Source organism: Oryctolagus cuniculus, chromosome 5 (assembly GCF_964237555.1).
Source record: "Oryctolagus cuniculus chromosome 5, mOryCun1.1, whole genome shotgun sequence".
Taxonomy (NCBI): domain Eukaryota; kingdom Metazoa; phylum Chordata; class Mammalia; order Lagomorpha; family Leporidae; genus Oryctolagus; species Oryctolagus cuniculus.
Window position 1 is genome coordinate 144,572,318 of NC_091436.1, and position 25,010 is coordinate 144,597,327.

At 43.8% G+C, this 25,010-nt stretch overlaps 1 long non-coding RNA gene across 1 annotated transcript; it reads right to left on the minus strand.

Annotated features, from left to right (window-relative positions):
- Window positions 1-682: 682 nt before the first annotated feature.
- On the minus strand, window positions 683-17,054 carry LOC138849700 (uncharacterized). The gene is made up of 2 exons (XR_011388750.1): window positions 16,769-17,054; window positions 683-928 (listed from the first exon to the last, which is right to left on the minus strand). It is a non-coding gene; the product is annotated as an uncharacterized lncRNA (long non-coding RNA).
- Between the last annotated feature and the right edge of the window lie 7,956 nt (window positions 17,055-25,010).

Here is a 25,010-nt window from a genome sequence, read left to right on the forward strand (position 1 = left end):
TACAGTGAATTCAGTTGACCGGGGCACATATTAGAAATTCGAAAGCATTGGATGAACGGAAATGTCACACTGAGGTGATTTGTACAATATTAATTGGTCTCCATCGTCTCATTAAGTGACTCTCCTTAAAGAGGGTGGCCGTGGTTTTCCTGTAACCTTTATTCTACCCCAACCAAGTAACAGCTAAGCTTGCGCACAATGAGAATGGCATAAGCAACATGGAAAGATGGAGAGATTTCCCAGCTAGGGGAAGGAGAGGAGATGGATGAGAAAATCATGGAATAGTGGGTTCCTCGCGGGAGGGAGCTGCCTTCCCTCCCTTCCTCCCTCCTGTCAATTGTTCTTAATTCCTTCTGAGGCTTGAAAGCCTTTGTTACAATGACAGCCTCTGGGGCCAGGGGCAGAGGTGAAGGGCCAAAAAACAAATAAATGCATTTTCATGCTTGCTTTTGTCTTCTCCTTTGTGTCTTCTCCTTTAAGAATTCCAGGCTGTTTCCATGGAAATTCTAACTTTGTTTTGCTTAAGCACTCAGTACAGAAGCGGTTTCTTTTTGGATATTTGTTCTGAGTTGAATTTCAGAAGTTCAATTTTAGCTAAAGCATTTAAATTCTAAGGTTTTTTCCTTTTATGTTATTTTTAATTGACATATAAGAATTGTATAAATTTGTGAAACACTGATTCTTTTTTCAAAAGATTTTCTTATTTATTTATTTATTTGAGAGGCAGAGTGTCAGAGGGATTTGAGAGGCAGAACTAGGGGGAGGGATTGAGAAAACTTCAATCCACTGGCTCACTCCCCAAACGGCCAGAACAGATCAGACCAGGCTGAAGGACCCTGAAACTCCATCCAGGTCTCCATGTGGGTGGCAGAGACCTCAAGCACTTGGGGCCATCTTCCGCTGCTTTCCCAGGCACATGAACAGGGAGCTGGACCAAAAGCAAAAGCAGAGTAGTTTGGGACTCAAATCAGCTCTCTGATATAGCATGCCTGCATTGCAAAAGCAGCATCTTAGCCCACTGAGCCACAGTGCTGGTCCCCAGTGTGATCTTTTTGATTCTTAAGTACATTGTGTAATGATCAAATCAGGGTGATTATCATATCCATCAACTCCAACGTTTATCATTTTTTCTTGGTAAAAACATTCAAAATCCTCTCTTTGAATATTTTGAAATATGTGAGTGCAAAGCATTGTTGTAACCTGTAGTTACTCTACTGTACAACAGAACCTCAGACTGTTTTTCTCCTATGTAACTATTGACGAACCTCCACCACCCCCCCACCCTCCCTCCTGGTCCCCACAGCCCCTGGGAACAGTGCTGTATACGCTACTTCAGTGCCATCGGCTTCATTACTATTATCATTCTACGTATCAGTGAGATCACACAGTGCTTACCCTTCTGTGCCTGTTTATCTCACTTAGTACCATACCTTCCAGTTTCGTCCAGATTGTCGCAAATGACAGGATTTCATTCGTCCATTATGACTGAATAGTATTTCATGGTGTGCAGCTACTACAAGTTTGTACCCATTCATTCATTGCTGGACGCCAGGTCAGTTGCACATCGTGACAGTTGTGAACAGTACTGCACTGTGCATGGGAGTGTAGACATGTCTCAGAAACATCGATTGAGTTTCCTTTGGATATCTACTGAGATTGCTGGATCATACGGTAGTTCTAGTTTTTTAATTTTTTGAGGAAAACGTCCATCGTGTCTGTAATTTATATTCCCACCAACAGGGTATACGACCTCTCTTTCTCCACATCCTCACCAGCATTTAGGTTTTTTGTTTGTTTGTTTTATTTTTATTTATTTATGTTTTGACAGGCAGAGTGCACAGTGAGAGAGAGACAGAGAGTGAAGTGATGCCTTTTTGTGCTTTTGATTCGCACTTCCTGCATGATTATTTGAGCCTTTTTTAACACACCTGTTGGCACTTTCAGACTTTGCAGTCTCAGTTGTAAATCAAAATGAGAAAGAAATGAGGAAAGCATGTTCAAGTATTTAGGGCATTTGGGTCAGATGACAAGCACTTATAGCTTTGATATAAATTAGTCCAATCTCATTGCACAATTTTTGGTCCTTGATCACCTTCTTCAGACAGAAACCTAAAAAAGTCCCCCTCTTTTCTAGGCACTTGTCCACTGGAGGGTTACTGCCCTTGTTTTTTTTTTTTTTTTTTTTTTTTTTTTTTTTAATATTTATTTATTAGAAAGAGAGAGTTACAGGGAGAGGTAGAGCCAGAGAGAGAGACAGGTCTTCCATTCCTCTGGATCACTCCCTAGATGACCGCAACAGCCAGAGCTGAGCTGATCTGAAGCCAGGAGCCAGGAGCTTCTTCCAGCTCTCCCACATAGGTGCAGGGGCCCAAGGACTTGAGCCATGTCGCTCCCCCTCTTCGTGGAGGAACGACACAGGACCCTGCGCTGTTCTTTTGTCTGCTCGGCCCTCCCCGGGTTTGCTGCTGGTTCTTCCCGGGTTGGCTACCGTCCCTCCACCTCCGTGGAAGGGCTGTTCCCCCTGCCACTTTCCCCACTTCCGCGGGGGAGCGGCACACCACCGGCCAGCTCTCTCGGGGGCTGCACAGGTGTTCCTCTTAGATGTTCCTGGTGCATGTTGTCTCTCTCCTCCTTTATAGTCCTCTTCCACCAATCCCAACTCTGCTACCCACACGCCGAGTACGCTGCTCTCCTCCAATCAGGAGCAGCTCCTACAGTTTATTGGTTGAACTGAGGCAGCTGTGTAGAAGCTGTTTCCTCCTCTCTCAGCGCCATATTGTGGGAGAGCAGATGCATAGAATAAGTCTTAATTCCAGTAACTTAGTCTAGTCCAAGTTGCTCCCCACAGGGCCATCTTCCACTGCTTTCTCAGGCCATAGCAGAGAGCTGGATCAGAAGAGGAACAGCTGGGACTCGAACCAGCAGCACCCATATGGGATGCTGGCACTTCAGGCCAGGGCTTTAACCTGCTGCGCCGTAGTGCTGACCCGTGCCCTTGTTTTTTTATAACCATGATGTTTCTATTCAGCCATTAGTAAATTTAATGAGTTGGAGATTGGTTACCATTCTGCCTCTGTTAGAGGCAATTCCAGTTACATAACATGGATTGTGTACACATTGTTTTTTCTTTTCATTTAATAGCTCAGATAACATGTTCATAAACAGACTTCCAAAGTGAGTTTTTTGTTTGTTTGTTTTTGTTGTTGTTGTTGTTGTTCTGGACAGGCAGAGTGGACAGTGAGAGAGAGACAGAGAGAAAGGTCTTCCTTTGCCGCTGGTTCACCCTCCAATGGCCGCTGCGTGCTGATCTGAAGGCAGGAGCCAGGTACTTATCCTGGTCTCCCATGGGGTGCAGGGCCCAAGCACCTGGGCCATCCTCCACTGCACTCCCTGGCCACAGCAGAGAGCTGGACTAGAAGAGGAGCAACTGGGACAGAATCCGGCACCCCGACCAGGACTAGAACCCGGTGTGCCAGCGCCGCTAGGCGGAGGATTAGCCAAGTGAGCCGCAGCGCCAGCCCCAAAGTGAGTTGTAACACAAAAGCATAACTTTGCCAAGAAGACAATCGCCTTTTCACTTTATTTTTCAGTGATACTCATCTGACAGTCTCAGCCAGCCAGGTAGTTATCTACTTTTAAATGCTCCTGGCTCTGCCACCTGTCCCACAGCTGCCTCGGGTGAGGAAAAGAGACGACACAGTGCAGTTTGGTGAGGCTTGCTGGTGTGTGTGGCTTCCTTTCTGCGTTCATTGTGTACATTTTGAAATGTGAGGAAAAAGGAGTGTGAAAAGGAGATAGAAGAAAAGGGCAGAAAAGTTCAAAAGCATCTCTTAAAAATAAACGAAAGACCTCAGTTCAAGTCTTGGCTCTCCCTCTCTCTCTCTCTTGTTCTCGCTCTCACTCTCGCTCTAACTCTGCCTTCCCAATAAATAAAACAAAAATCTGTAAATAAAGCAAAATAAACCAAAAAGGGACCAGGTATGATGCAGTGGGTTAAACTGCTGCTTCTGACACTGGCAATGCTTATCGGAGTGCTGGAGTTCCTGGCTGCTCAACTTCCCATCCAGCTCCCTGCTAATGCACCTGGGAAGATAGCAGATGATGGCTCAAGTACTTGGGCCCCTGCACCAATGTAGAAGACCCAGATGGAGTTCTTGGCTCCTGGCTTTGACCTGGCCCAGATCTAGTAGTTGTAGGGAGTGAACCAACAGACGGAAGCTCTCTCGCTCGCTCTCTCTCTGTTACTCTGCCTTTCAAATAAATTAATCTTGTTTTGAAATGAAATCAATGAAAGGATAGATGAAGGAATAAGGGTCAGATGGGCTGAAACATGGGAGGCAGAGGTCTGCCCCTATGGGGGCCATGCAGGGAAGAGAAAAATATCATTTGGGAGTGGCAGGTGCTTCATCTGATATGGAGAGTGTGGAATGGTTTAGAGAAAGTAATTAGATACACAATGTCCTATTTTCTAATTAAGGAAAAGACATTTAAGATAACAGGTTCTTTCATTAATTTTATTTTAAATTGATAAATGATGTTACATTTCAATACATGTATATATCATGGCATGATCAATCAGACTAACCGAACCTCATATACTTATTATTACTTTGTAAGAACACTGAAAATACACTCGTTCAGCAGGTTAGAAATACACAGTGTATTAGTATTCACCATAGACACCTTGCAGCACAGTGGGTCAACAGAATTTCTTTTCTTTTTCTAAGGTTCATTTTACTCATTTGAAAGGCAAAGAGAGAGGTCTTGCATCTGCTGGTTTACTCCCCAGTGCCTGCAATGGCTGGAGCTTGGCCAGGCCAAAGGTGGAAGCAGGAACTCTGAGTCTCCCATGTGAGTGACAGAGACCCAAGTACTCAGGCCATCTTCCACCGCCTTCCCAGGCCCATGAGCAGGGAGCTGGATTGGAAGCAGAGTCACTTGCAATGCAGCCTTAAACTGGTTTTGCCACAATGCCAGCCCGATCGCTAGAACTTCTGTCGAGCTGAACCTGTGCTCTTTGGCCAACATTCCCCCTTTCTCCATGCCAGGTCCTGGTCTTCACATTCTACTCTCTGCTTCTGTGAGTTTGACTGCTTTGGCTTTCACATGTAAGTGAGATCATACAATTTTTGTCTGTCTTGCCTGGTTTTTTCACTTAGCATAATGCCCTTCGATTCATTCGCATCTTTGCAAATGGCAACACTTCTTTTCAATTCTTTTAAATTTATAATATTCTTTTAAAAGAATCAATGGTATTCCATTACCCACAAGCACATGTAACACTTTTTTAATCTATTCATCTATGGAGGGTCACTTTTGTTAATTCCATAGCTTGACTATTGTGAATGATGCTGCAATAAACCATACTGATTTCATTTCCTTTGGCTATAGACCCAGAAGTAAGATTGCTGGATCATATGGTAATTCTATTTTAAGTTAGCAGCTGAGTTCTTGAACTATGCTTGCAAAAGCTTAAATATGTTTAAAAAATGGAGTATGTTCTTTGTAACTGAGAATTAGAAACAATTAAGACACCTCTACTAGGTTGACACAGAGCTTGGTCATGGACCATGGGGCCTCAGGGACACAGGACCATTAACATTCTTTTTCCTTTTCTATCATCACTCACTTAAGTGGACGTGTAAATGGAGAGAAAAGTGGGGAGAAAGGGAGAAGATTAAAGAAAACGAATGTGCCTTCCTGTCCAACAGACTTCGATTCAATGTATTAAAAAGTTACCTGTGGCTGGAAACTCTAATTTAGCATGTCTGTATTTGCGCTTGCTATGCTAGATCTCTCTTGTTGCTGCTATACTCCTGTTGACAGCCCTTTGGAGAAATCACGGGAAGTTTTCTTTTTTAAAAAAATATTTAGGGGCCTGTGCCATGGAGTAGTGGGTAAAGCTACCGCCTACAGTGCCGGCATCCCATGTGGGTGACTGTTCGAGTCCTGGCTGCTCCACTTTCAATCCAGCTCCCTGTTATGGCCTGGGAAAGCAGAGGAAGAAGGCTCAAGTCCTTAGGCCCCTGCACCTGTGTGGGAGACCTGGAAGAAGCTCCTGGCTCCTGGCTTTGGACCAGCACAGCTCCGGCTGTTGTGGCCATCTGGGGAGTAAACCAGCGAATGGAAAACCTCTCTCTCTCTCTCTCTCTCTCTCTCTCTGCTTCTCTGCAACTCTGCCTTTCAAATAAATAAATGCATCTATTTAAGAAGTAAAAAAATTTTTTTAATTAGTTAATTTATTTTAAAAGGCAGAGTTACAGAAAGAGACGGAGGTCTTCCAAATGCTGGTTCATTCCCCAAATGGCCACAACAGCTGGAGCTGGGCTGATCCGAAGCCAGGGGCTTCTTCCTGGTCTCCCACATGGGTACAGGGACCCAATGACTTGAACTATCATCTGCTGCTTCCCCACGTGCATTAGCACAAAGCTGGTTTGGAAAAGAAGCAGCCGGGACTCAACCTGACACCCATATGGGATGCCGGCACTGCAAGTGGCAGCTTCACCCTCTGTGCCACAGCACCTGCCCAGGAAAAATTTTCAATGGGATGTGAGTGCAGAAGATTGTGCCACTAACCACCCAGGTACTTGTCTAAGCATACTTCAAACAGTTCATAGAAAATGGAATTAAAAGATAATTTTGATGCAAAATATTTTTGAAATCTATACATATGAGAGGTATTCTAAAAGTTCATGGAAAATGCATATTATGAAAAAATGATGCATAGGTTTCAAAAATATTTGTAGCAAAATCAATTTCTTTTCATTTGATTTCCACAAATTTTTGAAGTACTCTTGAATTTAATCCTCATAACAACAAAAGGTAGATAATAGTATCTCCATTGTGTAGACAAAGAAACGAGAACAAGGCTTTATTTTTCTTTAAAGATTTACTTATTTATTTGAAAGTCAGAGTCACACGGAGAGAGAAGGAGAGGCAGAGAGAGAGAGAGAGAGAGGTCTTCCCTCCACTGGTTTACTCCCCAATTGGCTGCAATGGCCGGAGCTGTGCCGATCTGAAGCCAGGAGCCAGGATACTCTTCTAGGTCTCCCACATGGGTGCAGGGGCCCAAGGACTTGGGCCATCTTCTACTACTTTCCCAGGCCATGGCAGAGAGCTGGATCAGAAGTGGAGCAACTAGGACTCAAACTGGCTCCCATATGGGATAAAGGCACTGTAGGTGGTGACTTTACCCACTAAGCCACAGTGCTGGCCAAAACCAGGAGGCAGGAACTCAACCCAGATCTCCCAGGTGGATGACAAAAACCCAGTCACTTGAGCCTTTGTCACTGCTTCTGTACTGGTAGGAAGCTGGAGTCAGAAGCTAGAGCCAGGACTCGAACCCAGGTACATCTGATGTGGGATGCAAACGTCATGGCCACTGGACCAAATGTCCTCCCCAACTTTTGTGTCAGAGATCTGTATTACAGAAGGTGTTTTGGTGGCATTCTACATCAAGTTCAACATTCTTCTCTTTCTTACCAGTGTTCAGTTCTTTACAAATCTAGATTTACTAAACTTCAATTTGTGCCGGACACTGAATACATTACTTTCGATGCATGAAATCTCACAGCAGGCTTGGCATTCTTGTCTGTATTCTACAGAAAAGGTTAATGCAAGTTGCCACCAAGGTTACAACTCAAGATGGTAGAACTGTTGAGTTGCAACCCAGGTTTGATAACTGCTACTGGATTATTTTAGCAATCTTCCTGTTGTCACTAGGAGTTGTCTCAGAAGCTCTAAAGAAAACTTAACGAGTATGCCTTCTGTTTCTGGGGTCAAATCAAATCTAAAAAACTTGACAAGTTACACACATGACTGAAACCTGTAATCAAGGTTGCATAAGATAAATGTTTGCCTGCTCATTGTGTTTATTTAGTTTCTGTTGTCACCTAGGGTTAATGATAGTAGTAGAGACTGTAATGACCGCTGACTGAGATCTGGCCCTCAATCCACTTGTGCTGTTATGAAGAACATGTTCTACTCACGCTGCGATTTACCATGATAAGCTATTGTAAAATTGAAATTTCAGAATGAATGGCAAATAATTAAAAGCTCTTAATGAATACCACCAATTTTAATAGCAACAACCTGGAAGGAAATGCAGAAAATAGATACTAAAGGGGTATGGTTCAAGTCATTCAGAACTTGACTGCCTCAGCTAAAATTGGGAAGAAGTTAAACAGAAAGTCTTGGGGGCAGCATTGTGGTGTGACAAGTTAAGTTGCAGCTTGTAACACCAGCATCCTCTATTGGAGCGCTTGTTCAAGTCCCAGCTGCTCCACTTCCTATGCAGCTTCCTGCTGATGTGCCTGGGAAAGCAAAGGAAGATGGCCCAAGTGCTTGGGCCCCTGCCACTCGGATGGGATCTGGGCTCCTGGCTTCAACCTTGCCCAACCCCAGCCATTATGGCCATTTGGGGAATGAACCAACGGGTGGAAGATTTCTCTCTCTCTCTCCCTTTCTCTCTCTCTCTCTAAATCTTTAAAAAAAAAAAAAGCCTCATGAACATCACTGATTTATTAATAATAACATGGTAATTAATGCAGAACGTAGACGCTAAAGGTGCATGGCTCGAGTCCCCTGCCATTCAGAGTTCCACTGTCTCTGTTAAGATTGCCTGGAGGGAGATGAAAGAGAAAGAGAGCCCCGAAGATCACGCCAGTAGCAGGAGCCGTGGCAGCTGGGAAATGACTGAGAGGTAGGCACGGTATCTGAAATCGGAAAGACTGTGGAGGAACAGGGTTTGGTAGATGCTGTCACTGCATTTGTGCTGTCAGGGCACATGTTGAACATCTACGTCCTGGGTCTACTGAGAATCTTGATCATTCACACTGTCGTAACAGCTGCATTTCTTATCGTCTTTGGCATATTTCGTCTGCGAGCACAAAGCCTCTTATCTCGCCAACAGTCTCTCCCTGGACTGCTGTCTCTTTCAGCTGCTTAGAGGCCTGGTCCCTTAAATCTCCCAGCTGTCTTTCTTACCTCTCATCCCTTGCTTCTTTTATCTGAATTTTCTTTTTTAATCTGTCCCAGCTGCCACTCTTGGCACAGTGCTTGCCTCCACGTTCTCTCGAATCAGACATTTCAGCCCGATGATGTGGGCAGGAACAGCATCTTTGCAACAATGCCTTTTCAAAATTAGCCCTGAAATCTATTAAAGAAAAATTTCCTCTCAGCTGCTGTACACCCTGTGTCCCATGAATCAACTTGTGCGTTTTGGGAAGGACGGGCGACCCCAGAGGCTTGTACAAAGAAATACAAGTGAGAATCCCAGCACACTTCGTTATCCAAAAGAAGAGATTTCTGCCCCCTGAATGCAGGTCTCGGTTTTCCAGCCTCACTGACTCTCTCTAACACTCTCCCCAGCACCCCCATCGTGGACACAAATGCAAATTCTAGAAGCTGGAGAGAAATTTCATATTGGAAACCATTTGGCTCCATTTGCCTGCTACCAGTACCTCCAGATGATTCTAGGCCTCTCTTGTCAATGAGATTCTCATTTCTCAAGGTAATTCTTACGAGAAAATTCTGGTGCTTCCATGGGGTTACCAGGTGAGTTCTGAGTGATTAAAAGGAGGAGGGTGATCTTAGTATGTTGCAACAGAGAGGGACAGTTCTCAGAATGGCATGTCGCTAGGCAAGCTAGGAATTTCAGAATGGCAGTTGTTACTCCTCAATTCCCACTCAGGAAAATCCTCAGAGTCTAAATGTCTTGGGTAGTACCCTAGTTCCCTTTGGAGTTAACTCATGCTGATTTTTTTTATGTAAACTCATGAAATTGGAGCACGTATCTTTGGGTTGCTTGTATACTGTTAAGATAAATGATTATCCCAAAGAGTAGTCTCAACTAGGATTAAAGGAAAATCTCTTAACTGCATAGAAATACAAATCCCCTATGGTTTACAGTAAAGGAGAACTTCTTATACATTTAATGAAGTATAGATTCTTGGGGTAAGAAGAAGATTGACTGGCAAGGTTTGTGCAGGTTGGATTTATAAATGTTGACTATCTTCTCCACCAGAATCCATTGCCACATCTGAATGTATTATGTAGGAATCTCCATTGACTGTAGGCTGCAAGAAAGAACAGTTGAACTGATACACACACACACACACACATACACACACACATGCACACACATGCACATGTCTCTCCAAGTTACAAAGGGCAAGTTCTTCCGAGCTATTGCTAATTAGATAATGCTTTGGCTTCGGATAAGATAAAAAAACTTGTTAGAAGAATAACTGTAAAAGTTGGATCATTGTATTTGAGATCCTACAATTTCCGAAGTTTATAATCTAATTATATTCGTGCAGTACTTTAGAGCCCTAAGGCAGCCCAATTATGTAGCAGATAGTCTACAAATTGAAACTTGAAAATTAAAGTTGCGATTATTTTTCATTCCCAGAGTCATTCTTTGTCTTTTTTGTCATAATTGTGTTCCATCTTCCTGTTCTAATATGATGAAATCAGTGCTACAATCTGAGCCTTGTTGGGCACTGCCCATGTGTAAAGTATTTTGGCACACTTCACGTTTCTAGGATTTTGCTTCATTGGGACAGTCTGTGTGTGGCAGCTCACACAACCTTGACATGTTGGCCAAGTGTTGGAGTAAATGACTTTTGAAAATCTCTGATAGAATAAAGTAGGATTAATTAAAATAATAGTATCTAGTTTACTTTTTTTAAAGATTTATTTATTTACTTGAAAAGCAGATTGACAGAGAGGGAGATAGGGAGAGAGGAGAGGGGGAGCAAGGGAGAGGGAGAGGGAGAGGAAGAGAGGGAGAGAGGGGGAGAGAGAAAGAGAGTCATAGATCTTTCATCTGCCGGCTCACTCCCCAAATGGCCACAATGGCTGTGGCTGGGCCAGGCCAAAGGCAGGAGCCAGAAGCCTCCTCTGGGTCTCCCACGTGGGTTGCAGGGACACAAGCACTTGGGCTACATCCCCCTGCCTTCCCAGGTACATTATCAGGGAGCTGGACTGGATGTGGAGAAGCCGGGACTCTAAGCAGTACTCATGGGGTTTTGGCATCACAAGCAGCGGCCACAATGCCGGCCCCAAGGATCTGACTTCATAAAATTTTCACGGCTTTATAGATCAGTTGTCTTTCTTAAATTGTTCCAAGGGAATTATTTGCAATGTTAATTGTAAAATTTTAATCATTTTCATGACTTCAGTTATGTCAAGTTAGATAAACTTAGTATGTGTTAACGGATTTTTTTAGACACAGAAGAAATGTCAGTTAACACAGCAGTGAATTCAAGCATAAAAGCTATAGAAAAACTATGGGAATGTGCAAGTGTGTCAAAGAATGAGGCAAAGGGTTACCCAGGGATGGCAGAATAAAAAAAAAATGTGTAACACAATGTGAAAAATGGTAAATTTGAAGAAGTTACAATGGCACCAAATTATTTATTCCAGTCATCTGCAATAATTACAGTGTAATGAACTGCCCCAAACTTAGTGATGTAAAAACAAACCCACAAGTTTTCTTGCACTCTCTGGCCTTGAGTCAGAAATTCATACAGGACTGGGACAGGCATTGTGGTGCAGTAGATTAACCCGTCACCTGCGGTGACATGGGCATCCCATATGAGCACCAGTTCTGGCTGCTCCACTTCTGATCCTGCTCCCTGTTAATACACCTGGGAAAGCAGCAGCAGATGACCCAAGTGCTTGGGCCTCTGACACCCACGTGGGAAACCAAGACAGGGCGCCAGGCTGCTGACTTTCAGCGTAGCTTTTGCAGCCATTTGGGGAGCACACCATCAAGTGGAAGATCTGTCTCTGTTTCTTCCTCTCTCTTTATCTGTCATTCCGCCTTTCAAATAAATAAAATAAATCTTTTTAAAACAGAATTCCATCCAACAATGCTTTTTAAATGCATAAGAGCTTCAGAAAGGACTATGGAGACAGCTTCTGTCTGTGCAATCATGGGAAGGAAAAAAATGACGGAAGGGCACCCAGAAACCTGGTGGCCCCAACAGCTGGGGATGGAAAGTCACACCCAAGTTGGCATCTCCAGTGTGGCGTCCTCAGGTATGTCCAGTGACTGCTTACATGACTGCTCAGATTCCAGGAGTAAATGCTTTCTACGAACAAGGCAGCGTCTGCAAGTGCTCTCCTGGCCTAGCCCGAGAAATAATGCAGCTTTTCTTGTGCCATCTTCTGTCGGATCCTAATGAGTCCCTAAGACTCAGTGTCAGGGAGCTTAGCCCTCATCTTTTTTTTTTTTTTTTTTTCAAAGTGATCATCATTTATTTATTTCATATCATCCGCATGCTTTTTCATCTGTTTTTTTTTTAACTTTTATTTAATGAATATAAGTTTCCAAAGTACGAATAATGGGTTACTATGGCTTCCCCCCCATACCGTCCCTCCCACCCACAACCCTCCCCTTTCCCACTCCCTCTCCCCTTCCATTCACATCAAGATTCATTTTCGATTATCTTAATATACAGAAGATCAGCTTAGTATACATTAAGTAAGGAATTCAACAGTTTGCTCCCACACAGAAACATAAAGTGAAAAATAATGGATGATTTTTTTTTAATGATGATGAAATCAGATCAGACCTATTGTCATGTTTAATCCCAGTGAGAGTCAAGTTGGGAGTTGATAGTTTCTTTTCTTTTTTTTTTTTTTTCCAGAGGATCAGTTTAGTATGCATTAAGTAAAGATTTCAACAGTTTGCACCCCCATAGAAACACAAAGTGAAATATATTGTTTGAGTACTCGTTATAGCATTAAATCTCAATGTATAGCACATTAAGGATAGAGATCCTACATGAGGAGTAAGTGCACAGTGACTCCTGTTGTTGACTTTACCAATTGACACTCCTGTCTATGGCATCAGCAATCCCCCTATGCTCCAGTCATGAGTTTCCAAGGCTATGGAAGCCCCTTGAGTTCTCCGACTCTTATCTTGTTTAGACAAGGTCATAGTCAAAGTGGAGGTTCTCTCCTCCCTTCAGAGAAAGGTACCTCCTTCTTTGAAGACCTGTTCTTTCCACTGAGATCTCACTCACAGAGATCTTTTTGCCAGAGTGTCTTGGCTTTCCATGCCTGAAATACTCTCATGGGCTTTTCAGCCAGATCGGAATGCCTTTAGGGCTGATTCTGAGGCCAGAGTGCTATTTAGGACATCCGCCATTCTATGAGTCTGCTGAGTATCTCACTTCCCATGTTGGATCACTCTCCCCTTTATTTATTCTATCGGTTAGTGTTAGCAGGTACTAGACTTGTTTATGTGCTCCCTTTGACTCTTAGTCCTTTCATTATGATCAATTGTGAACTGAAATTGATCACTTGGACTAGTGAGATGGCATTGGTACATGCCACCTTGATGGGATTAAATTGGAGTCCCCTGGTATGTTTCTAACTTTACCATTTGGGGCAAGTCAGCTTGAGCATGTCCCAAATTATATATCTCTTCCCTCTCTTATTCCTACTCTTATGTTTAACAGGGATCACATTTCAGTTAAATTTCAACACTTAAGAATAACTGTGTATTAATTACAGAATTAGACCAGTCATATTAAGTAGAACAGACAAAAAAAACTACTAAGAGGGATAATGTATTAAGTTGTTCATTAACAGTCAGTTAGCCCTCATCTTTAAAAGCAAGAAGTACCTGGTGCCATCTTTAACACAGCCGCGTTAGCAAAGTATTTTCCATAAAAATTCATTTATCCTTAATGCCTGTCTCATCTCAATATCATATTTGAAAAGAATGCATTTGGTGCCTCTGCCTGTGGCTTCTCTTACTTGGTTTTGACTGGTAGGAACTGGTGTGTTGAGTTGTGAGTGCAGAGTCCCCAGCTATATGTGTGGGAGAGGTTACTTCCAACATATTACTGATGAGTTTTAATAATAAAATAGAAATTCTATTGTAAGTAGGATATGCTAAACTGTTGAAATCTTTACTTAATGTATGCTAAACTGATCTTCTGTATATAAAGAGAATCAAAAATGAATCTTGATGTGATTGGAAGGGGAGAGGGAGTGGGAAAGGGGAGGGTTGCGGGTGGAAGGCACGTTATGGGGGGGGGGGAGCCATTGTAATCCATAAGCCGTACTTTGGAAATTTATATTCATTAAATAAAAGTTTAAAAAAAAGTAGGATATGCTAGGTGCTCAATGTAACCTATCCAGTTTATTTGGAAACTGACATTTTTTTAAACTTTTATTTAGTAAATATAAATTTCCAAAGTACAGTTTATGGATTACAATGGCTTTCCCCCCCTATAACTTCCCTCCCACTCGCACCCCTCCCATCTCCTGCTCCCTCTCCCATTCCATTCACATCAAGATTCATTTTCAATTCTCTTTATATACAGAAGATGGATTTAGTATATATTAAGTAAAGATTTCATCAGTTTGCACCCACACAGAACACAAAGTGTAAAATACTGTTTCAGTACTAGTTATAGCATTAATTCACATTGGACAACATATTAAGTACAGAGATCCCACATGAGGAGTAAGTACACAGTGACTGCTGTTGTTGACTTAACAATTTGACACTCTTGTTTATGGCGTTAGTAATTTCCCTAGGCTCTAGTCATGACTTTCCAAGGCTATGGAAGCCTTTTGAGTTCGCCAACTCAGATCTTATTTAGACAAGGTCATAGTCAAAGTGGAAGTTCTCTCCTCCCTTCAAAGAAAGGTACCTCCTTCTTTGATGGCCCATTCTTTTTTTCTTATATTTATATTTTATTTTATTTAATGAACAGAAATTTCCAAAGTACAGCTTATGGATTACAATAGCTTCCCCCCCCCCATAACTTCCCTCCCACCCACAACATTCCCCTTTCCCACTCCCTCTCCCCTTCCATTCACATCAAGATTAACTTTCAACTGATGGCCCATTCTTTCTACTGGGATCTCACGTGCAGAGATCTTTCATTTAGGTCCTCTATTTTTTTTGCCAGAGTGTCTTCACTTTCCATGCCTAAAATACTCTCATGGGCTCTTCAGCCAGATCCGAATGCCTTAAGGGCTGATTCTGAGGCCAGAGTGCTGTTTAGAACATCTGCCATTCTATGAGTCTGCTGTGTATCCTGTTTCCCATGTTGGATCATTCTCTCCTTTTTTTATTCTATCAGTTAGTATTAGCAGACTCTAGTCTTGTTTATGTGATCCCTTTGACTCTTAATCTTATCATTATGATCAATTATGCTTTTATTTGGAAACTGACACTTTTCTAACCCGAATAACCAACTTGCCACATTGTTAGGATGTGAGTCCAAATTCCTGGAGTTGGGAAATATAGCCAGATCTAAGGGACACACAAGGCATCTTGACAAAAGAGGGCCAGAACCTACATTCAGAGGACCCCAGCTGGATACACACTAGATGGGCACTGCAGTGGGGACCCAGAAATAGACTCCACATTCACCCCACACCCTATCGGTCATCCATGTCCTGTGCTTGGGCAGCTCGCTCTACTTGTTTGTCTCCAGTTTCCTTGCCTGTAAAGAGCTTGGGTTAGGTGATGTCATGGTGCCTTCCTTCCAGTTATAACAACACTTTGAATTTAGCAAAAGTCCCTCCTACTACACTTCTAAGAGAGAAGCTATTTAAATATAAGTGGGAGGGGGAACTTCAAAAAGTTCATGGAAATGTACATAAAGAAGAAACTCTGCAAAGATTTCAAAATTTCTTACATCAAAATAAACTTATCTTTTAAAAAAAGTACTTATTTATATAAAAGGCAGAGTGACAGAGTGAGAGACAGACAGACATGAAGAGATCTTCTATCCACCGGTTCATTCCCCCAAATGGCTGCAACAGCGGAACATGGAGCTGGCCCTGCTGAACACAGGGGCCAGGGAACTTCATCTGGGTCTCCCATGTGGGTAGCAGGGACCCAAGTAGTTGAGCCATCATCTGCTGCCTTCCACTGTGTACATTATCAAGAAGATGGAGGGGAAGTGTAAGCAGGAATTAAACCAGAGACTCTATGTGAAATGCAAGCATCCCAACCAGCCACTTAACCTGCTGGGCCAAAACGTGGACCCCTAGACTTATCTTTTAATCCTGTTTCCCTTCCCATACACACACAAAATTTGCAATATCTTCATAGATAGGAAGGCCAGTGTTGTGGTGTATCAGGTTAAGCCTCTGCCTGCAACACCTGCATCCCACATGGCACCAGTTCGAGTCCCGGCTGCTCCACTTCCAATCCAGCTCCCTGCTAATGTGCTTGGGAAAGTGGTGGAAGTTGACCCAAGTGCTTGGGTCCCTGCACCTGCATGTGGGAGACTTGGAAGAAGCTCCTGGTTCCTGGCTTCAGATTGGTCTAGCTCCGGGCCCTTGCAGCTATTTGGGGAGTGAGCCAGCAGGTGGAAGATCTCTCTCTCTCTCTCCCCTCTCCTCTCTGCTCTTCCTCTTCCTCCTCCTCCACTCCCTCCTCCTCCTCCTCCTCCTCTCTCTGTAACTCTGCTTTTCAAGTAAATAAAAAATAAATCTTTAAAAAAAGACAGGAACAGTAATAAAACAAGCATTCTTTGGATGGTCCTTTTTCTCCTACAATAGATTCACTAGCTGCTTTTTTTTTACCAGCAATAAAATGGCTACACTAAGAGAAGACATGAGAAAGAGTTCAAAGAGAAGGTATTTTTTGGCGCAACCAGGTGATAATCAAGATTTTGAGCCCAGAGAGAGCCTGCTGGTTAACCTGAGAAATATCTAGCAATGGTATCTGTCTAGGCCAAAGGCAAGAGCCACGTGTGTCCCTCCCCTCCCAGTTCACACTCACCTGATACGTCTGCTCTTGGCCCAGTCAGAAAGAAGACGCTGTGCCTGTGAGAGGTTGCTTGAACCACAGCCACCCCAGCTTTGCCTTGAGCAAGTGCGCACTCGTGGACTGCTCCAAGGGGACACCTGTGCCTGCTGTGTTTGTCTAGGGTGACAGGAGGCCTTGCCTAACAGTGAAACCCATCAATAATCTATGCGCTCGTGGAGAAAGAAGTCTATAAATAAGAAATGCTCCTGCGTGCAGCCAGCAAGGCCCTCGTTCCAGGGAAACAGAATATACTCAGAGTGACACAGCACTCTCCAACCTTCCCAGTTACGTCACTGGATAGCTTAGATCAGAAGCAATTTTAGAAGATGCATTCAACATGCTAATGCCCTTTCGACCGGCCTAATTCGTTAGGGTCAGAGTCTGGTCAGAAGCACACTTGCCTAGAGATGTGCTTGTTTGTTTGTCTTTAAGATCGGTCAAGGGCACGGAGTTATTTTCACACACTAGGCTTCCTAGCAGGTCACTGTCTAACGACAGAAGTGTTTATCTGGGAGGTTTGGGATCCACTGTGGAAGACTGAAGATCCACAGGAGTCCCAAATACATTTTCCATTCCATTTAAAGCTCATAATCTTCTAGGTCTGTCCAGTTCTTCTTTATGGTAACATTTAATTATTAATCCTTCCTTACTTTGAAGTTCTAATTTAAGAGTGCATTAATAGATTGCTTACCAGGGACTTTGCCAAAATGATGGCAGGGCAAAGTCATTAGTGTGTGCTGTCTATGGGCACGGACGGGGCAGGCAGATGGGCTCAGGTCGCTGTGTGGCCTTAAGTGAGTCACATGCCCTCCTCCTGGGTGAGGGGCGGCTGATGTCTCACAGACTACAACGTGTAACACGTGGAGCACGTCAGGTGGTGAACCTCAATCAAGGTTAGTTTTATTAAAATTGTTGTTCTTATTCATCACACGAATGTTTGTTGCTTAATGTGTGTAAAGCATTTGGGGACATTGTGGTAGAAAAACATACCATTTGTTCTTTATAGAGCTTACATTGTGGGTGGGCACAGTGGAGATCAAAAATAAATAAGAGCATCAACACACTTTTCAAGGTGGTTATAAAAGGATAGTGAAGAATAAATTAGGAAAAGGGATAGAAAGTGACACAGAAAGGAAGAGGTGCTGCATCTTTTCAGTTTCTCTAATGTGCAGACAGAACAAGGAAACTGAGAGAGCCATCATGTGGACACTTAAGGGAAGATCGCTCTTGGCACAGGGAGCTGCATGTGCAAAGGTCCTGAGGCAGCAGGTACTTAGTGTCATCAAAGAAGAAAAATGCAGCTAACGTAGAGACAGTCAGGGGCAGAGTGGCAAAAGATGAAGTCAGGGTGTTGCCAGAACATCTGGAAACTTCTAGACCATGGTGAAGACTGAATTTTACAGCAGATGAGATTGGGAGCCATGGACAGGTTTCAGATATCACAGTGTCCCAGGAGAAGCATTGCAATTGCTATATGTGAGGGGTACCCTGCAGGGAAGGCAGGCAGGGAGTTGTCCACAGGAAGCATTGTTACGGCTCAAATGAGAACAGTCATAAAAGCAGTGAGCATTGCATTCCGTATATATTTTAATTAAAGAACCACAAGTCTTTGCAGACAAAGTGTGGGGTTTGAGAAACAGAGCAGAGCCAGAATGACTCCAAGTTTGCCCTGGAGTCTGAGGTAGAATGGACATGTTGCTTATGAAGACATTTTTAGCTTTTTCCTTCCAGTGTGCCAGGACCACACTTCCTGCCCCCTTAAAGTTAGGCCCAGCCATGAGCCTTGCTTTAGGCGGTGAGATGAGAAGCAGAAGGGATTGTATTCTTTGAGACACACGCTTTAACCTTTGAGAGTGTGAGTTCCCATCTCCTGTTTTCTTGCCTTGGTGATGGTGGTGTGGGTGTCAGCCTGGCTCCCTCGGGGGCCACAGTGAGCAGCCATCCCTGCTGGCTCACGCTGCACCTTCTAGAGTGAATGAAAAGCAACAAATGCTTGTCTGTCTAAATCACCGAGCTTTGAGAGAAGTTTCCAGCAGAGTTTCTGTTGACAATAGTGTCTGGGCCATAAAGATAAGGATGCATTTTAATTCATGGACCAGAGGAGATTGCCTTCAGGGTGAGTGTGAATGAGAGTGAGAAGGGGGATGCAGGCCACACACTTAGCATAAGGAAGCAAAGGAAGCTTCCTGGAAGAAGACAACCGTTTACTGAAAGCTGTGTTCCCCCAAAATTCATAGGCTGAAAGCTGGCTCACCTCTGTGATGATATCGGGGTGAGGTTTTTGGGGTGATTCAATCATGAGAGTAGCAGCCTTACAAAAGAGACTCCAGAGAGCTGCTTTCTCCTTCTACCACACACAGACACGACAAGAATACCTTCACCCACCAGAAGACAGAAAGCTCTGGGGCCTTCATTGTCGGATTCTCAGCCTCCAGTCTGTGGTTATCAGCCATGGTTTGTTTTTTTATTCAAAAAAAAAGTTTCTTTTATGTATTTGAAAGTCAAAGTGACATAGAGAGATAAATAGAGATAGATGCCTTCCATCCATTGAATCACTTCCCAAATGGCCATAATGGTCAGGGCCGGGCCAGGTCTCCCATGTGGGTGACAGATGCCCAGGTACTCCGGGCATCTGCAGCTGCTTTCCCAGGTGCATTATCAGGGAGCTGGATTGGATGTGGAGCAGCCAGGACTTGAACCAGCACTCTGATATAGGATGCTGGCATCACAGGTGCTGGCCTAACACACTGTGCCACCATGCCCCTCCTGTAAGCTGTGGTTTGCGGCATTTTGTTATAGAAGCTTGAATGGACAAAGACTGAGAAGGAGCAGCTTCTAAGGCAAAGGAAGATGTCAAAGGAAGAGGCGGCCACAAGAGGAGGAGATACCCCCCTGTGTCAAGTATGACCAAAAAAGCTAAGAACGAGACCTGAATATTGGCATTGAACTTGGCAGTGTAAATTATGGGTGACGGGTGACCTTGACAAGAGAGATGTTGTGAAGAGATGGGAGCAAAAGCCTGCTTGTGCTGGGTCCTGAGGAGAATTGAGAAAAAGAAATGGAGGTGGCAAGTATAGACAAGACAGAAAAGGGGGAAGCAGAGAAGGGGGGGGCTCAGCGCAGGGCATTTATGATATAAGCTTGTGCTGGGCTTGTGTAATAAAAAGGAATTCTCAATAGCGAGGGAAATGCTAATGATGCAGAAGCGTACACACGGCGGCAGCAGTGTCACCGGCAGGGAGAGGGGTTCTAGTCTTCAAGGGGAGAGGCTGGAATGTGGCCGTCACCCATGCTGAGAGAACAGACAACCTCTGAGGGCACAGAGGCAGATGGGGCACAGCTATGGTTGGGAGGTACAAATTCTCTTTCCACTCGTTCAAATTTTTTTCTTTTTGGTGAAATAAGTAAAGCGATGAGCTGAAGGATGGAGATTTGCTGCAGCAGTTAAGGAACTGTTTGGAGTGGGTGTTGTACAGTAGCTTAAGCCTTTGCTTTGGACACCTGCATCTCATATGAGCACCAGTTGCAGTTTGGGCTACTCCACTTCTAATCCAGCTTCCTGCTAATGAGCCTGGGAGGCAGCAGATGATGGTTCAAGTTCTTGGGTCCCTGTCCCTCCAGGATTCCCAGCTCCTGGCTTTGGCCTAGCCCAACCCTGGCCATTGTGGGCATTTGGGGAATGAACCAGTGGATGGAAAATTTCTCCATCTCTCCTTTCTCTGTCACTTAGCCATTCAAGAAAATAAGTAAAATCTTTTTAAGAGATTTATTTATTTTCTTGAAAGGCAAAATGACACACACACACACACACACACACACACACACAAAGAGAGAATTCCATCCATTGGTTTACTCCCCAATATTTCTCACATGGGTGGCAGGGGCCCAAGCATTCAGGCCATCTTCTGCTGCTTTCCCAGGTATGTTTGTAAGGAACTAGATTGGAAGCAGAGCACCCGGGACTCCAGCTGGTGCTCAGATGGAATGCTGGCATTGCAGGCCATGACTTAATCACTGCACCACAATGCCAGCCCCCAAATAAATCCTTAAAAAAAAAAAAAAAAAGACAGTGCCTGAGATGCCCACATCCCATATTGGAGTGCCTGGGTTTAAGTTTTGGCTCTGCATCTGATTCCAACTTCTGCTAATGCACACCCTGGGAGGCAGCAAGTGATGGTTCAAGTACTTGGGTTCCTGCCACTCATCTAGGGACATGTATCCAGTTCCAGACTCCTGGCTTTAGCCTGGCCTAGCTGTGGCTATTGTATTTGGGGAGTGCATCAGGGGATGGAAGGTCTCTCTCTGCTCTGTTTCTCTCTCTCTCTCTCTCTCTCTCTCTCTCTCTGCCTTTCAGATCAATAAATAACAAGGTTCTACATGTTCTAGCTGCTCCCTGTCACCACTCTCCCTCCCCCTGACTTTCTGTACTGCAGCTGCACTTTCTTCCTTGATCTCACCAATCACATGCCTGCCTCAGAACCTTTGCCCATGCAAGTCCCTGAGCCTGAAGTGATGTTCCCTGCAACAGCCATATGCCTTGCTCCATCTAGCTCTTGTGTCTATTCAAATGCCATCTGATCCAGGAAAATTTCCAGACTTTTCCAATCAAAAGCATCTTCTCTCCCTCCCCACCTCTGTCACTCCCTGTCCTCTTGCCTACTGGATTCTTGGTCATCACCATTATCCCCTACCTGAAAAGTGCATTTACTAGCTTGTTTATTTTCAGTCTTCCTTGCCTCAGGGTTTATGTTTTATGAGCATTCAGAACTTTATGTTTTGAGAAGGAAGGATATGGGCTATAACAAACGTCTCAGATTTGTGGAAGAGACAGGAGAAATGGAGCAGGACTACGAGGCAGCTCTGAGGGCCCTGCTAAGGTTAGGGATCATGAATTCAAAGCATTGTATCCCTTCAACAATGTTCCAATACTTAGAATTACTTCACTGTATAAGTGGGGAGAGGGTGGGAATTCAGCTTCATGGAAAAAAAGGAGAGCTAGGAAAAAATAATAGCCATGAAATGCTTTAGGTTGCTAACAAAATGGAGCTGAAGAATGTTCCAGAGCTCCAGTGCTTCATAGTTCAGCTAACTTTCACAATCATACCATTCAGCTCCTCTGAGACACCAATGTTTCCTTTTCTAAAGCAAATTTATTCATTCATTCATTCATTCATTCAGAAATACATAGACAGCACTTACTGCCATCCACTGGTTCACTCGCTTAACGCCCGAGACCTGGGCAGATGCAGGGACCGGGCTGGGCTGAGGCCGGGAGCCAAGAACTCAATCCAGATCTTCCACGTGGGTGCGGGAGCCCGGTTACTGCAGCTATCGCTGCTGCCTGTTGGAGTCTACATGGGCAGGCAGCTGGGATCAGGAGCCAGGGTCAGGAGACAGACACAGGCACTCCATATGGGTCCAGGTGTCTTAACCAGCAGCTGAACCACTAGGCTAAAATGCTCATCCCTCCATCCCTAATGTTTACTTTCTAGAAAATTTGAAAAGGTTGTCTGGACCAAGGAGCAAGGTTTCCCAGTTGCACTACAAAAAGCTGAACAAACAAGCAAACAAAGCTACCACTCTTTTCAGCTTTGGGGCCTCTGTATGAAGTTGAGGGTTTGATTTCCCTCTTTGAGGTCAGAGCCTTCCTGAGAGGCGGCCAGCCTTGCTTTATAATCTGTTTTATTTATGCATCAGTTTAGTTGTTTAATAGCGGTAATTATACAAAAAGCATAGAAAGACAGAAAATGTTCCACTTGCTGAGAGAGGAAGTGTATTCTTCCCCAGAGCAAAGTGAACTGTCAAGGTATTCATCTCTCCTTCCTAGGACCTATCTTGAGCTTTCTTGCCTATGAAGGATATGGCTTGGGTGACCTTGGCCCTGAAATATTTTGTTGAATTATTGCCTTGCGTATCTTGGTATGGAAGACTCAGCCCACTGTCACTGACCAGTCTGCAAAGTAGTAGAATGGCAGTGGATCCCCCAATCTCAGGGACACGCAACGGCTTCCTCCCACTCACATGATAAGAGTCAGCCATGGCTGGCTGACACTGTTTCATATCATCTTCACTCAGGCACCCAGCAGAGACGATCTGGAATGCGGCTGCCCAGTGGCAGGGGGAAAAGAATGCAGCCAGGGGCACGCTGCTCTTGAACTTTTGCATGATTGTGGTACACCTCGCTCCACATATTCCATTGTCAAAAGCAAGTCTTGGGCCAAGCGTGACTTGAATGGGTTGAGAAAGTGGAATCTTCTGGTAAACAGTGATCCAATCCAGCAGAGAACTTCTCTCCTGGTCTTCTCAGAAAAAGTTTGTCACTGCTTCCTCTGATGTACCTCTAGAACTTCTGTATGCCTTCCTTATAATAGAGGATATTTTAGTTGTTGGCATGACCATTTCCAAGCAGAAGGTTTTTTTTTTTTTTTTTTTTTTTTTTTTTTTTTTTTTTTTTTTTTGTGAGGACTAGGGCTGTCTCTTCCTGCATTGTCACTCACACAATGCCTGGGACACAATTGTTGCACTGTTGAGTTGAATGGATTGGTAAGAGTTAGGTGGATTGGATTGGGTTGGTTTGGATTGGATTGGGTTGGGTTGGATTGGGTTGGGTTATGGTAAAACAGAGTATCTGAAGCCATATGTTTATGTGTGTTATAAATAAACAGACTTGGATAGGATGTAGAATAAGGTGAAATTAGCCTAATGGAACTTGGAAGTGAAGATCTGTTTGTTCAGTGATGCTTTACTGACGAGAGAAGTAGGGTGTGGGCAGAACAATTGACTGTCTCGTACAATGAGCAGTGTCATAAAGAAACCAGGTCTCCAGTTCTCCAGTTTCATTTCTTTCTAATGTAGCTCAAGGCCTCTTTTGGAAACAAAATCATGTAGTCACTGCCTAGGTATTTATTTGGTGATTTGCTTAAAAATACATGTTCAAAGGAAAAATTTAATAATAAAAAAAAGAATACACAAAATCCACTCTCCCTGTACCTTGCCTTCACCCCAGCTCTGGACAAATAACCACTATTAGCACCTGCTTGTATTCCTTCCAGAAATTTTCCTTGCCATTCACAAGCAAGTATGATTATTCTTATACAAATCACACAGCACGTATGGTTATGCCACTTCATTTTTTATTAGATAATATTTTCTGAACACCTTTAATATCAGTGCATCTGAATCTACACCCTTGTTTAACGACTGCAAGACACTCCATTCTGAATATGATAACATATAACTAGATGGCTGCCAGTGTAGTTTCAACATGTCGTGTCTTTTAATATCACAATTGGTGAGATATATATGTATGTTAGTGACACCCTCATTCGCATCTCAAGCCCTGATCTCTCCTCCAAATTCCTTTTTTTAAAAGATGTGCTTATTTATTTATTTATTTGCAATGTAGAGTGAAAGAGAGGGAGAGAAAGATCTTAGAGCTGCTGGTTTACTCCCCAGATAGCTGCAACAGGCAGGGCTGAGCCAGGCTGCAGCAGGGAACAGGTACTCCATTTGGGTCTCCCGTGTGGGTGGCAGGGACAATCATCCCCTGGCTTCCCAGGTGCATTAGCAAGGAACTGGGTCAGAAGTAGAGCAGCGGGGACTCAAACCATCCCATTTCAATATGGCCCATCAGTATTGCAAGCAGCAGTTTAACCCACTATGCCACAATGCCTGCCTCATTCTCCCAAATTCTAGCATTTCTGCATTTCTTCTCCTAGTTGCCTGTGAGCATTAACAGCCTAGGAAAATTTAAATTAAAATTTTCCTTTGGGGTAGTATGGATTACTTTTTGCATGCCCCCAACCATCAAAGTTAAGACTGATCCATTTCCATACGTTCTTTTCTTTTTCCATTAATTTATCATGGAAACTTTCATTTTAATGTACTCATTTTCTGACCCATGTGTTGATCCCTCCATCCATCTGCCACTCTATCATAGTTTTTGATGAATTTGAAAATATAGGGGTCAGTGCTGTGGTACAGCAGATTAAACCACCACCTGCAATGCCAGCATCCCATATAGGGTCCAGTTCAAGTCCCAGCTGTTCCACTTCCGATCCAGTTCCCTAATAATGCACCTGGGAAAGTAGCAAAGGATGACCCAAGTGCTTGGGCCCTTGCACCCATGTGGGAGACCCAGGTGAAGCTCCTGGTTCATTGCTTCAGCCTGGCCCAGCCCTGGCTGTTGCAGTCGTTTGGGGAGTGAATCATCAGA